Here is a 14,853-nt window from a genome sequence, read left to right as displayed (position 1 = left end):
CCCTTCTGTACGGTTGTGAAGCCTGGACCCTCTACAAATACCAAATCGATAAACTAGAACGCTTCCACCAGCAAAAACTGAGAAGTATTCTGGGAATTTCCTGGCAAGAACGAGTCACCAACAATCAAGTTACCCGAAAGAGCCGATCTCCTTTCCATCGAGACAACAATTGAACATCACAAGCTGCGGTGGCTTGGCCACATCCAGAGGATGCAAAACGACAGACTCCCGAAACAAATTTTATACTCCGAACTGACTGAAGGTCAAAGAAAAAGAGGAGCTCCCAAAAAAACGCTACAAGGACTGTATCAAGGAACACGGATCACCTTCAACATCGACCCTAAGAACTGGGAAAAAGTAGCAGAAAATCGAAATCACTGGAGAGCTGCCTGCCTGGCTGGTCAAGGCTGAAACAGACAAACGAATGCATGCGGAAGAATAGCGCCGCTGTCGAAAAATCCGCCAAGAACAGAGAGCCGAAGGAATGGGTCCACCCCCTACTATCCCCTGTCCACACTGTTCCAGCCTCTTCTATTCTCACCTTGGACTGCCAAGCCATCTTCGTTTTAAGCACACACCTTAATCTCTTGGGATGGATCCTCGGACGTTAGAGACGCCAACGACGACGACGACGACATATTGAATGATAAGTGTCACAAAATAATGCAGGCTTCTTTTTATTGGGGGTTGAACAAGGTCAATTATTGTCGTATTTCTAACTATAACTACTACTACTACTACTACTACTACTATTACTTTCGGCTACTCCCGTTAGGGGTCGCCACAGCGGATCATCCGTTTCCATTTCTTCCTGTCTTCTGCGTCTTCCTCTGTCACACCAGCCACCTGCATGTCTTCCCTCACCACATCCATAAACCTCCTCTTTGGCCTTCCTCTTTTCCTCTCCCTGGCAGCGCCATATTCAGTGTCCTTCTCCCAATATACCCAGCATCTCTCCTCTACATATGTCCAAGCCATCTCAATCTTGCCTCTCTTGCTTTGTCTCCAAACCGTCCAACTTGAGCGGTCCCTCTAATGTAATTGTTCCTAATCCTGTCCTTCTTCGCCCCTCCCAGTGAAAATCTTAGCATCTTCAACTCTGCCACCTCCAGCTCCGCCTCCTGTCTTTTCATCAGGGCCAATGTCTCCAAACCATATAACATAGCTGGTCTTACTACTATCTTGTAGACCTTCCCTTTCACTCTTGCTGATACCGTTCTGTTACAAATCACTCCTGACACTCTTCTCCACCCACTCCACCCTGCCTGCACTCTCTTCTTCACCACTCTACTGCATTTCCCGTTACTTTGGACAGTTGACCCCAAGTATTTAAACTCATATGCCTTCATCACCCCTACTCCTGGCATCCTGACCATTCCACTGTCCTCCCTCTCATTCACGCATAGGTATTCCGTCTTGCTCCTACTGACTTTCATTCCTCTTCTCTCCAGTGCATACCTCCACCTCTCCAGACTCTCCTCAACCTGCACCCTACTCTTGCTACAGATCACAATGTCATCCACGAACATCATCGTCCATAGAGACTCCTGCCTGATCTTGTCCGTCAACCTGTCCATCACCATTGCAAACAAGAAAGGGCTCAGAGCCGATCCTTGATGCAATCCCACCTCCACCTTGAACCCATCTGTCATTTCAACCGCACACCTCACCATTGTCACAATTCTCTCATATATATCCTGCACCACTCCTACATACTTCTCTGCAACTCCCGACTTCCTCATACAATACCACACCTTCTCTCTTGGCCCCCTGTCGTATGCTATGCTTTCTCTAAATCTACAAAGACACAATGCAACTCTTTCTGGCCTTCTCTATACTTTAGCTACTATGAGTTACTCTCTAACTATAACTACTATGAGTCATTATGAGTCATGGTAATTATGAGTCATTATGAGTCACTATGAGTCATGGCCTTCTCTATACTTTAACTACTATGAGTTACTCTCTAACTATAACTACTATGAGTCACTAACCACAACCACTGTCTTTGAAGACACTCGTGCACACCAGTCTTTGCCACTACTTACCATGATTTAAAAACCAAGTAAGGAGCTCATGGCATGGTCAGCGTCACATTATGACAGCCGTGGATCATTGAAAAGGGGACCGGAGGGTGTGCTACAATTATTGGGGCATCACACTGCTCAGCCTCCCTGGGAAAGTCTACTCTAGGGTGCTGGAAAGGCGGCTCTGACCGATTGTCGAACCTCGGATTCAGGAGCAACAGTGGATTCTGTCCTGGCTGTGGAACAATGGACCAACTCTTTACCCTTGTAGAAGTGCTGAGGGAGGCATGGCAGTTTGACCAGCCAGTCTACAGGTGTTTTGTGGACTTGGAGAAGGCTTACGACAGTGTACCTCGGGGCACTCTGTAGGGGGTACTGCGGGAGTATGGGGTACCGGGACAGTTGCTACAAGCCGGTCCTTGTATAACCAAAGTGAGAGCTGTGCCCGCATTCTCGGCACAAAGTCAAACACGTTTTCGGTGGGTGTTAGACTCTGCCAGGGTCATCCCTTGTCTCCGATTCTGTTTGTGATATTCATGGACAGGATCTCAAGGCGCAGCCATGGTGAGGAGTGTGTCTGTTTTGGAAACCTCAGAATTGCATCGCTGCTCTTCACAGATGATGTGGTTTTGTTGGCTTCATCAGAACATGACCTTCAGTGCGCACTGGGGCGGTTTGCAGCTGATTGTGAAATGGCGGGGATGAGAGTCAGCACCTCCAATTCTGAGGCCATGGTTCCCTACCAGAAAATGGTGGATTGCTCCCGCCGGGTTGGGGATAAGTTGCTGTCTCAAGTGAAGGAGTTCAAGTATCTTGGGGCCTTGTTCACGAGTGAGGGTAGGATGGAGCGGGAGATTGACAGGCGGATTGGTGCAGCATCAGCAGTAATGCGGACGTTGTGGTGAAGAAGGAGCAGAGCCGGAAAGCAAAGCTCTCAATTTACCAGTCAATCTTCATTCCAACCCTCACCTATGGTCATGAGCTTTGGGTAGTGACCATAAGGGTGAGATCGTGGATACAAGCGGCTGAAATGAGTTTTCTCCATAGAGTGTCTGGGCTCAGCCTTAGAGATAAGGTGAGGAGCTCGGACATCCAGAGGGAGCTCGGAGTAGAGCCGCTGCTCCTTCGCGTTGATAGGAGCAGGTTGAGGTGGTTCGGGCATCTGATTAGGATGCCTCTAAGGCGCCTTCCTTTGGAGGTTTTCCGGGCACGTCCAACTGGGAGGAGACCCCGGGGTAGACCCAGAACTCGCTGGAGGGACTACATGTCCAATCTGGACTAGGAACACCTTGGGATCCTCCAGAAGGAGCTGGAGGGAAATGCTGGGGAGAGGGACGTACTTAGCTTGCTGCCACCGCGACCCGACCCCAGAGAGGTGGCTGAAGATGAGATGAGATGAGATGAGATTTTACTCCCTGGGGCGTTATTATTTATTGTTTGTGTTATTTGTTTGTTTACATGTTACTGTGCTTTGTTTTCAGAAACTTCTCCAAACAAATTGCGAGAAGCGGCTGATGATGAGATGAGATGAGATGAGATGAGATGAGATGAGATATTTGAAAATGAAGGTCATTATGCAACAAGCGTATTTGCTCTGTGAACATAACCGTCACCCATTTCATCACATATTATGCACTCCCCGGATGCAAATGTTTTAGTGACAGAACATGCAAGTTTTGGGTGTATATTTGAATATCAGCCATCCAAAGATTTATAGCCAACATTAAGAATCATCATTTATTCGTCATGCATTTGTTTCTTGATGCCTGTGTTGCTATGTGGGTTGGATGCATCTTTTAGAGGAGGTTGAGTCATGAGACACATCGTGTGTCAGGAAATATACCTCTTTCACACTAGGCAAAAAAACCCGCTAACATCCGCCTTTGGTGGTCAATGTTGCATTGATCAAAGGCGGATGTTAGCGGGTTTTTTGGCTAGTGTTAAAATACAACACGTCATATGAGGAGATCTTCGATTGGCCCCAAGTCTTGTGTTTCCATTTGCCCGTGTTTCTGAAGAAAACAATGCTTGTGTTGCGCTTGTGTTGTACTGTTGACTCCTGCGAGAATTGGTTCTCGCCATCGCGTGCAGGAATGATTGATTGTCTTTAAACATCAAGGGGCCAAACATGTAAGACTTCTTTGTTTTGCTGAACTATAAAGATGCTGAGGTCCTCTCTCTTCGGGGAGAGAGGGAGACGGCTCCTTTGACTTCTGTGTTGAAGTGTTTCTCTCCAATATACTGTATGCAATAGCTGTTAATCTATAACCGGTCAAATGTTTTGTGTGTAATTTCATGAGTCTGGAGTGTTTGCAGGCAATTCCCACGGCATAACCCAAACTCAAACAGCGTTCTTTCAAAAAACTCCACCCATCCATCTATCCATTTTCCAAACCGCTTATCCTGCTCTCAGGGTTGTGGGATGCCCCCCCCCCCCGGGACTCGTTGAAACCGGTCTTAGATATCAAGGTGTTAGAAGACTAGACTAATACTTTATGTCTATCTCTGCGCAGATGAAGTGGATTATTAAACCGTTATAAAGAATCGTACTGACTACCCAACTTCTGCTGGAGGGAAAAATGCAGCCTCCGTTTATTCGGTCGTTTTGGGAGAAGAAGAAAATGAACAGCGTCTCAGTGACGTACTCAATCCGCGCATGCAAGCGCAACACCGCCCACTTGTGGATAAAGTCGTAAACAAAATAATAGTACACAGTAACACATAGTCATACAAATACACTGGTGTCACATCTCAACACTCCCACTTATGAATCATGAGCTTACTGTATACCTTTTCATATTCACAGAACAAAAAAAAAACTTGGTATAACCCATACCACTCACATTTCACACACCAAACATTGCCTTAGCAAATGTCTTCAGTTTTACCTTGGATGTGGGCTTCGTCATTACATCCGCAACCATTTCGTCTGTAGGGCAATACACCAATGAAATCCTTTCCTTTGACTCCTTGGAGTACACACAATGGTCTGATTGGTTTTGTGTAAAATCATCACCTGTCAAACACTCGTGTAACAGTAAGTTCCAATTGCGGCCAGACTGCTTGAGGCCATAGATTGACTTCTCTAGTTTACACACTAGTTTTTCTCCCTTCTCAATATAACCCTCAGGTTGTTCCATGTATATGTCATAGTATATAGGGGCATGAAGATAGGCCGTCTTTACATCCATCTTGTGTAAAATCAAGTCATACTGAGCTGCCTTCTGTAGAAGCACTCGAACACTTGTTAGGTTGGCTGTCGGCGAAAATGTCTCCCCATAATCCACCCCAGCTCTCTGGCTATATCCCTTTGCTACAAATCTAGCCTTGTACTTGTCGTGTCCGTCTATATCTGTCTTTATCGCATACACCCACCTTCCTGCCACTGTTTTCTTGCCCTCTGGCAATTTCGTAAGGGTGAATGTTTTGTTGTCTCTTAGAGACTCCATTTCCTCGTCCATTGCCCTGGACCACTTTTCTGATTCTGGCGATTCCATGGCCTCTTTAAAGGTTAGAGGGACACCGCACACTGCCCTGTATGCATAATCTATAGTAGTGAGTGAGCTGTCATCACTGTCGCCCTGACTATAGTCAATCAGGTATATCGGAGGGTTGCGTTCCCTTTGGGGGTACCTCCCACTAGCTGAGGCTTGTGATGTCACCCTTGGGTGCTCCTTGTCATCATCCTCGGGTGCTGACTGTGTACCGTCAGTCTGTACATTTTTCTGTACTCTAGGCTGAGTTGCAGCTGTCTCAACAGACTTTCTCTCTCTTACCCAGTCTTCTGGGTGCAGACCTGGTGTCTGAGTCTCATTTTCACTAGTTGCCTTGTGTACAAACTTAACTAGTCTGTGTTTCTGTATTTTCTCTTGGTCAGGGTAGTAGACTAGGTAGGCCGGGCTGTTCTTGTCGTGTCCTACAAAACGCCCCCTCTCACATCTAGAATCTAACTTTCCCTTGTCCTGCTGGTAAGCATAGCATTCTGTCCCGAACTTTTGCATTCTAGCCATGTTGCACTTTTTTCCTGTCATTGCCGTGTATGGCGTAGTGCCTGTGTGCTTGTTGAAGCATCTGTTTCTGGTGTGGGCTGCCTCCTGTACAGCATAATGCCAGAGGCTCTTTGGTAGACCACTATCTATTAGCATACACCTTGCCATCTCGAATAGTGTGCGTCCTTCTCTCTCTGCAACGCCATTTTGATGGGGAGAGTATGGGCAGGACGTCTCATGTCTTATTTTGTTCCATCTCAACAGGGTTTGAAACTCCTTGCCTGTAAACTCAGTTCCATTATCCGACCTTATGCATTTCACTGTCCCATAGGGAGCTACATCTGCCAGAAATTTCTCGGTCGCTTGCACTGTGTCACTCTTTGTTTTTAAGAAATAAACACACACTGCCCCTGTGCACACATCTGTAAATGATTGCATGTACCTGAAACCATTAATGGACTCGTTTGCCACAGGACTGGCTAAATCAGTGTTTACCAACTCCAGTGGTGTCTTGGCTTTGTCTGTAGATTTTCTGTTCCTGTTTTGGGTAAACGTCCCTTCTATGCATACTGCACACTCTTTGTCAGGTTTACACACTTTACCCTTTATATGCACACCATCAGTGATATCCTGTAGCTTTATGATATCGTCATAGTTGCAGTGGCCCATTATCTCATGCCAAGTTTCTATATCATGGCTCACATGGCACTTTTCAACAACACATTCAGTTTGCAAATAGTACATTTTCCCCTGTACAAAAATGTCAAACCTGGTACCATCCGGTGACATCAGGGCATCTCTGCCCTCTTCGAAGAACACACTGGCTCCGTGTGCTGTCGCAGACTTCACAGAGAAGAGCTCTTGGGGGTACGATGGAATATATAGTGCGTTCCGCAGTGTCACTCTACACCGTCACCCCTCACTGTCGAGCAGACATACCGTAGCATCTCCCCTGCCCTGCACCACACCAAAGGTGCGCTTACCGTCCGCCAGCTCCATGCAGTGTTTCTCTGGCTCGAACGAGCCGTCAAAGCTCTTGAACTTCTTATCATTGACTATGTGGGAAGAAGTCCCACAGTCCACAATCAATCCTGGTTTGAACTGTTGCCGTCGTCCTGGTCCTGCTGAGCTGGTCTCTCCAGCCTGCACTCTGAAGATGTAGTCCTCTTCTTCCGCAGCATTCCCCGGTCCCTGACCTCGACCTGCTCCGTGACCACCACCGCCGCCGCCACCTTGCTCACGTGCACACCTGGCTCCATCAGCGCGGTCCTTCTTCTTGCACACTTTGTCCGTGTGACCCTTGACCCGGCAGAAGCTGCACCACACGCTGCGTGAACAGTCCGATTTCCGATGGCCTTTGTCACCGCATCGCCAGCACACCGTTTGTTCATCATCTCCCTCAAAGCGTTTCACTGGCTTTTTCTTAGGCGCTGCGTGGGCCTTCATCACCCTCTCGGACGTCTCGTCCGATGCTGTAGCATTAGCTACATCTTCAGCCGCCTCAAAGTTTCTCAATTTGGCCTTAAATTGTCCCAATGTCAACTCACTGTCGCCATGTGTCACCATTAGAGTGAATGGCTTATATCTCTCGGGTAACCCCCTCATCACCATGGCCATCATTAGTCCCTCAGTCGGTGCTTCTCCCGCCCCTTTGAGAGCCGTAATGATTTGTTCAGCTCGGATAATGTATTCGGTTTAGGGCTGCAACTAACGATTATTTTGGTAGTCGACTAATCTGTCGATTATTTTTTCGATTAGTCGACTAATCTAACGATTATCTCTTTCACACCCTCCATCTCTGCTTCCTGAGGGCGCGGATCCTCTTCCGGGCTCCAGTGCACGTTTTACCTCACACGCTTAAGTCTGCACACTTGTGAATGTCGCCCTGTGTCTCTCTGCCTTAACATAACATGATCCCATAGCGAATTAAAATAATGACTCATGAAACATTTGAATTTGGAAATTGTTTTGGAGCTACTTGTTTAATCAAATGCATCATCAATCATAATGAAAACTGAATAAATACATGAAATAATACAAATGAAAGTAATGCATTATCAATCATAATAAAAACAAAATAAATAAATTAAATAATACAAATTAAAGTGCAAGTCAAAACGTAAAGATCATGTGCAAATAATGTTTTAAAGTAACTCAAAATAGCAGCGTCTGCCCCAGCACCGCGGTTCTGATGGGGCTGTTAACCTGGTGCAGGAGGGGGACGTGGATCCACTCACTAGGCTCCACCATCTCCAACAGGAGGGGAGAATGAGTCAGCTCGGACAGACCTGTAGGTCTTTTGTTTGCTGTGTGTGAGTGAGAGGAGCTGTGTGTGTGTATATGTGTGTCTTACTCTGATCTCCTGCAGTTCATAAACACTTTAAATTGCAGTGCAGGAACGTGAGCATGTCGACGTGCTCTGGAGTGAGGCTGGCTCTCTTCTTTGAGGCGATGTTCCCAGCTGCTGAGAAGAGACGCTCAGAGGGAGTAGAGGTAGCTGGAATACACAAAAACGATTTGGCTTGTGATGCAAGGGTTGGATACTTTGCCTCATTCAATTTCCACCAAGACAGGGGACTTTCTGTCTTTGAGAGGGGCTGCTCTCCGAAGTACATCAGCACTTCATTACTGATCGCTTGGTTGCGCGCATCCTGTTCATCATTGGTCTCACTGTCACTGTCTGTTGAGTCACATCCAAGCAGTGAATCGAGAGCTGAAACAGACCTATTTGTAGTTCCCTCAGCTGAGTCTGTGGCATCCTTGTCAGCTGATGCTGCTGTGGCTTCTTCATTCCCACTGGTGTGCTGGTTATTCAAAGTACTCCCATCCTTGGACTGTAGGGCCAGAGATTGTACTTTATTCTGAACACTGAACCTCTCCTCCGATGTCAGGAATTTCAGTTTTCGAAATCGTGGGTCTCATAGGCAGTGTGGGTGGACTTCAAAAGCCCTCTGACTAGTGGAGGCAGGGCGGGGGCTGTCACATAGCTTTCACCACTCAAGTAGACAGTGGCACATTCAAAGGCCTGGAGAGCTTTGGCCAGTTGATCTAGCAGGGTCCACTGATCAGCTTTGAGGTCTAGGTATTGTTTCCCTCTCTGTGTTACTGCCGGGTCAGACAGAGTCGCAGTCAGTGGCCATCTCTGTTCCAGCATGCGAGTCACCATATAATAGGTGCTGTTCCACCTGGTAGAGACATCTTGGACAAGTTTGTGTTCCGGGGTCCCCATCTGTTTCTGCTTTGTCTTAAGCTTGCTTGAAGCCAGTTTGCTCCTTTTAAAGTGCTCGACGAGACACCTCGCTGCTCCCAGTGCTTTACTGATCTGAGGGTGTTTCAGTGCACGATTGATCACCAACTGTAAAGTGTGGCCTGCACAGCGGATAGACACCCACCCATGTTTTTCCTGCAAGATGTTTGCAGCCAGTACGACATTGGAGCCATTGTCATGAACAACTGCCACAATCTTGCTTGGAGGGATCTCAAACCTTTCCACAGCCTGCTCAATCCATGCAGCAATGTTGGGTCCAGTGTGCCGTTCTTCGAGTGGCATGGTTGTAAGGCAGAAGCTAGTGAGCTCCCAGTCATCACTTATAAAGTGACAGGTGATGCCAAGATATGCCTCTGTCGCGACACTGGTCCAGGCATCAGTTGTCAGGGCAATCTTGTTCTTGGTTGCTTTAAGAGCATCTTTAACCTTACCAAAAGTAGCTTCATACTTTCCCTCCATAAGCTTAGTAAAATGAGTTCTGGAAGGTAAGGTGTAACCTGGATGGAATGTGGTGACCATCTGCTTAAATCCCCCATCTTCAACCATGGATATTGGTCTCATGTCATTGACGAGCATGTTGAGGATGCTCTCTGTTAAGACTCCAGCCATTTGAGGGGTGCATGAGCCTCTCTTCAGGATGAACTCATCCACACGCCTTTGCTTAGTACTAAAATAGAAAGAGAACAAAACAGAAAGCTGTATTAATTATCATCACAATTTGTAGGCTATGGTATCAGTTTATCTTAGTGTACTGACTAATACCAATTAAACCATTTAAATGAATAAATATCTTACAACTGAATTATTGATATGCTCCAACCCAGTCTAACTAGCTAACGCTACGACAAGCTACAGCTGATTAGAGCGCACTGGGAAAGCTAGTTGACTGTCTAGGCTACAGACAGCTCACGTTAGTACCGTGTCATGTTTTTGCAGACTGCAGATTGACTAGCTAAGTAAGATAGCTAGCTAATGTTAGATGGTGCTAACGTTCCCCGTCTCTGCAGTCTTGCCTGCGTTTTAGCCCAAAAAGTTCAATTTTTTTCAACTGAAAAAAAAAGAAACTTAGAGCCCATAGCGCAGTAAGTTACTGCAGTCAGTGAATGTTAGAACTCGTTAACATTTAGCTAACGTTAGCAAACTTAACTTAGCTAGTTAATACTCCAGTCTGCAAAAACACGACACTCGGTGATAAATGACGGAGCTAAACAACTCTAAGCTGTAGTGTGCTACGCTGCAAGCTTGGTGCTGTTTAGCTAATGTTACATACAGCTCGTTGGTGGATACGCAGAATCCACATAACTGAAATAGCGTTCGCTTAGCAAGCATCACCCTTGAGACGTTCTGTTTTACAACATGTAACTTAAGCTAACGTAAACATTACGATACTGTGGCTAACTAGCTAAACTTACCCATGATCCGAAGTAGCAATCATCGTGGCTTCAGGGTGCTTGCGTTTCAAATGCTCGTGCATCGCCGTAGTGCTGCTGTGGAATGCCAATTCGGCTTTGCATATTCTGCATTTAACTGACTTCTTTGGCTTGTCATCTGTGAAATACTCCCAGACTTTTGATAGTCTCGGTCTCGCTGGTTTTTGCTCTTCATTAGCCTCATTCGCTCTCCTTTCCGCCATCGTTCATACGCTTTCTTCTTTTCTTCGTCGTTCATGCAAAATGCAGTTATATCAGACGATGGAAGCGATACTGCCCCCAGCACTTCCTATAGGGCATTGCAGTTACAAATGAACATTTGTGCGGTTTTGAGTTAACGTTACTGGCTCTGATTGTTTTTATACGACGCGTCGAAGCTAAAATTCTGCGTCGACGAGTTTTTATGATCGACGTCGTCGATTATGTCGACTAATCGTTGCAGCCCCAATTCGGTTATCGTCTCATTATCAGCTTTCTTTAGCCCGGTCAATGTTACATACAGAGTGACAATCCGGGGTCTGCCCTTACCAATGTAATGTTCCCGCAACACCCGTAGACTCTCTCTACCTTTGTTCTTCGTTTCTCTGAAGATCAGTCCCAAGCTTGTGTTGTCCAATAAAGGCGCCAATGCGCAGTAGGCGTCCGCGTTCCGCTCCTCGTCTAGGGCCTGCTCTTCCGCTGTCAAAGGTCCCGCGGGCTCGGTAAGAATGGTGGTTTTCAGCCCCACACCATGCATGCAACAGAGCATTCGCTCTTCCCACAGTTCATACTCATCGGCCTGTCCGTTGAATGTGGGCCACCTGCTCTTCTTCCGCTCCATCTCCCTAGGTAGCGTTAGCTTAGCTTAGCGTTCCGTTAGCTTCCCGATAGCCTCTCTCGATGCTAACTAGCTTCACACTTGCTAACTTGCTACTCCGTGCTAACCTGCGCGCATCCCGCCATCCGAGGTTATCACACTTCGTGTACTTCTTTTATCAAACTACTAAATAATCCAACGTTATCTGGGCCCATAACCTGTTAGAAGACTAGACTAATATTTTATGTCTATCGCTGCGCAGATGAAGTGGATTATTAAACCGTTATAAAGAATCGTACTGACTACCCAACTTCTGCTGGAGGAAAAATGCAGCCTCCGTTTATTCGGTCGTTTTGGGAGAAGAAGAAAATGAACAGCGTCTCAGTGACGTACTCAATCCGCGCATGCAAGCGCAACACCGCCCACTTGTGGATAAAGTCGTAAACAAAATAATAGTACACAGTAGTCATACAAATACACTGGTGTCATATCTCAACACAAGGTATCACGAAATCACACAAGGGTATTGAAAGCTTGGCGTGAAGTTTTTGTTCGTCATTTTCTTAAACATTCATTAACTTCAAGACATTGGAAGCCTGTTTTTCCCCCAATGGCACCACCACTCACTATGTGCTCTGTGGCATCTTCTCTAATTAAAAGTCCAATCAACCCAACTGACACCTCCGTCCCTCCTCTTCTCAACCACTCCAAGACTCAGCATGAACAACATGAGCAGACTCTCAGACATGGAAAGCTGTTTGCAAAAACAGACAAATTCATACCAGATGAAGTTACCATTTGGCTGTGAAACTAAGCCCACTTGGTTCTCAACAGTCAATTTAGCACTTTACAACAAGATGTGGGACTTCCATTGAAGCATGAGAAAGGCATCGTCCTACATTTTACAACATGGGTCTCAAACTCGCGGCCCGCGGGACGTTATTTTGTGGCCCTCTACTTGACATCAAAGTTTAGTGTTAGTGCGGCCCGCGCTTGCCCTGGGCTTTTATTTTTCACTTATGAGCTACCATAACGCAGGCTCATGACAGCTTCCGGTGTCGCATTTGTTGTCAAGTCATGGTGCGTTCCCGTTACGTTGGAAGTTGTAAATTGGAAGACTCGGATTTCAGACTTCCAGTTGAAATGTCCAACTCGGAGCTCAGAAAGTCCGACTTCCGAGCACAACTTGAACGCACCATAATGGGCAGCGCGAATTAGCAACGGTTGGAACTTGGTTGAAACTTGATTCCGGAGCGACACCAAGTGGAAGGAAAATATATCCTGTCAGCAAGCCCCAGTTATGTCTTTCTCAAAACCTGCCGTGAAGAGAAAAGTTGGTGACGAGCACAGACAATTTCAGGAAAAGTGGGAGACGGCATATTTTTTTGTTGAGCACAGAGGCAGCCCGACGTGTCTTACATGCACCGAGAAAGTTACGGTGCACAAGGAATACAACATCAGACGTCATTACTCGACTAGACATGCTGATGAGTATACAAAATACCAGGGAGATGAGAGAGAGAAACGGGTCGCCAATCTTAAAACATGTTTACTGAAGCGACAAGATTTCTTCAAGAAAGCTAGCAAAGATAATGATGCAGCAGTCGGAGCTAGCTACGTGGTGAGTGAGATGATTGCTAAGTCGGGAAAGCCATTCAAAGAAGGGGAGTTTGTTAAAAAGTGCATGTTACAGGCTGCAAGCATAGTCTGTCCGGAAAAGAAGGGTCAGTTTAGCAACTTGCAGCCAACACAGTGGCAGAGCGCATTTCTGACCTGTCAGGTAACATATATGATCAACTGTGTGAGAAAGCCAAACGTTTCTGTGCATACTCAGTCGCTCTTGATGAGAGCACAGACATCATTGATACTGCGCAGCTCGCAATCTATGTCTGTGGTGTTGATGACAGTTTTGAAGTGATGGAGGAGTTGCTCACAGTGATTCCAATGCATGGCCAGACCACCTCTCAGGAGATATTCCGCCAGCTGTGTGATGCCATTGTGGATGCGGGTTTGCCATGGAAGAGGTTTGCTGGAATAACAACCGACGGAGCGCCATCAATGACAGGGAGGAGAAATGGAGTGGTGGCACTTGTTCAAAAAAAACTGGAAGAGGAGGGTGTGGAGGAGGCCATTGCTCTGCACTGCATTATCCATCAGCAGGCCTTTTGCAGCAAATGCCTGAAGTTTGACAATGTGATGTCTGTCGTTGTGAAATGCATCAACCATAGCAGATCCAGGGGTTTAAAGCACCGGGAGTTCCGCGCCTTTTTGGAGGAAATAGAGTCAGCATATGAGGATGTGCTCTACTTCACTGAGGTACGTTGGCTCAGCAGGGGAAACGTCTTGAAGAGGTTTTTTGAGTTGAGAGCAGAAGTGAAAGCCTTCATGGAGAAGGCTGGGATGGCTGTTCCTGTGCTAAGTGATCCCAAATGGCTCATGGACTTAGCTTTCCTTGTTGACATCACACATGAGCTGAATGTACTGAACAAGAAATTACAAAACCAGGGGCAGCTTGTCAGTGCTGCCTATGACAACGTGAGATCATTCTCCACAAAACTTGTGTTATGGAAAGCCCAGCTCTCTCAGACAAACCTCTGCCATTTCCCAGCATGCAAGGCACTCATGGATGCAGGCACACCATTCAGTGGTGAGAAGTATGCTGATGCCATTGTGAAGCTACAGGAGCAATTTGATCACAGGTTTGCAGAGTTCAAGACACACAGAGCCACTTTTCAAATTTTTGCTGACCCCTTCTCCTTTGATGTGCAAGATGCCCCTCCTGTGCTTCAAATGGAGCTCATTGACCTGCACTAGCTCGTTTGTTTTTGTTGTTTTGTTTTGGTTTTTTTTAGCTTATTAGCTTATTAGTATTCCATCTTGTCATAACAGAACCTGGTGTCCCCTTTTTGTCTCACACTGTTCGTTTTTGTTCCTGCACTTGTACTGTTACCTGTCTTGTTTTGATCACCTGTATATATAAATTTTAAAACAAGAAAAAAAAAAGATTGAGAACATTGGATCAGTTGTACTTTTTTTTTGGAATACTTGCGGCCCAGCCTCACCCAAACTCTACCTCCAGCGGCCCCCAGGTAAGTTGAGTTTGAGACCCCTGTTTTACAAGGTCTTAGAGAGCTGCGAGTTGTGACTGAAAATGTCCTCAGCGGACTGTTTGCACATGCTCACTGCACCTAGCCCCCACATCCTCGCCATACACCCCTCCCCTCTATATCAGTATTAAAAGGTCGCCGTGTACCGACAGCCAATCCACCAATACCACTGTGGTTTAAGGTACAAGCATGCTCGTCTGGTTTTAGTGTCATGCTTGCTTCTCATCTTTCGTACT

The 14,853-nt window shown here is 46.4% G+C and overlaps 2 protein-coding genes across 3 annotated transcripts in view; one reads left to right on the top strand and one right to left on the bottom strand.

Annotated features, from left to right (window-relative positions):
• Positions 1–14,853, bottom strand: part of slc35a3b (solute carrier family 35 member A3b) — a 38,863-nt gene that overhangs the window by 11,323 nt on the left and 12,687 nt on the right. The gene's annotated exons all lie outside the window — the stretch shown is intronic.
• imp3 (IMP U3 small nucleolar ribonucleoprotein 3) overlaps positions 4,046–14,853 on the top strand; it is a 28,442-nt gene continuing 17,634 nt past the window's right edge. The window contains exon 1 of the mRNA XM_056292923.1: positions 4,046–4,157. The gene's annotated coding sequence lies outside the window, so the exon portion shown is untranslated. The remainder of the gene's footprint in view (positions 4,158–14,853) is intronic.

This window comes from Lampris incognitus, chromosome 14 (genome assembly GCF_029633865.1).
Source record: "Lampris incognitus isolate fLamInc1 chromosome 14, fLamInc1.hap2, whole genome shotgun sequence".
NCBI classification, from domain to species: domain Eukaryota; kingdom Metazoa; phylum Chordata; class Actinopteri; order Lampriformes; family Lampridae; genus Lampris; species Lampris incognitus.
Note: the sequence above shows the minus strand (reverse complement) of the source record. Positions and strands in the feature narration are given on the sequence as shown.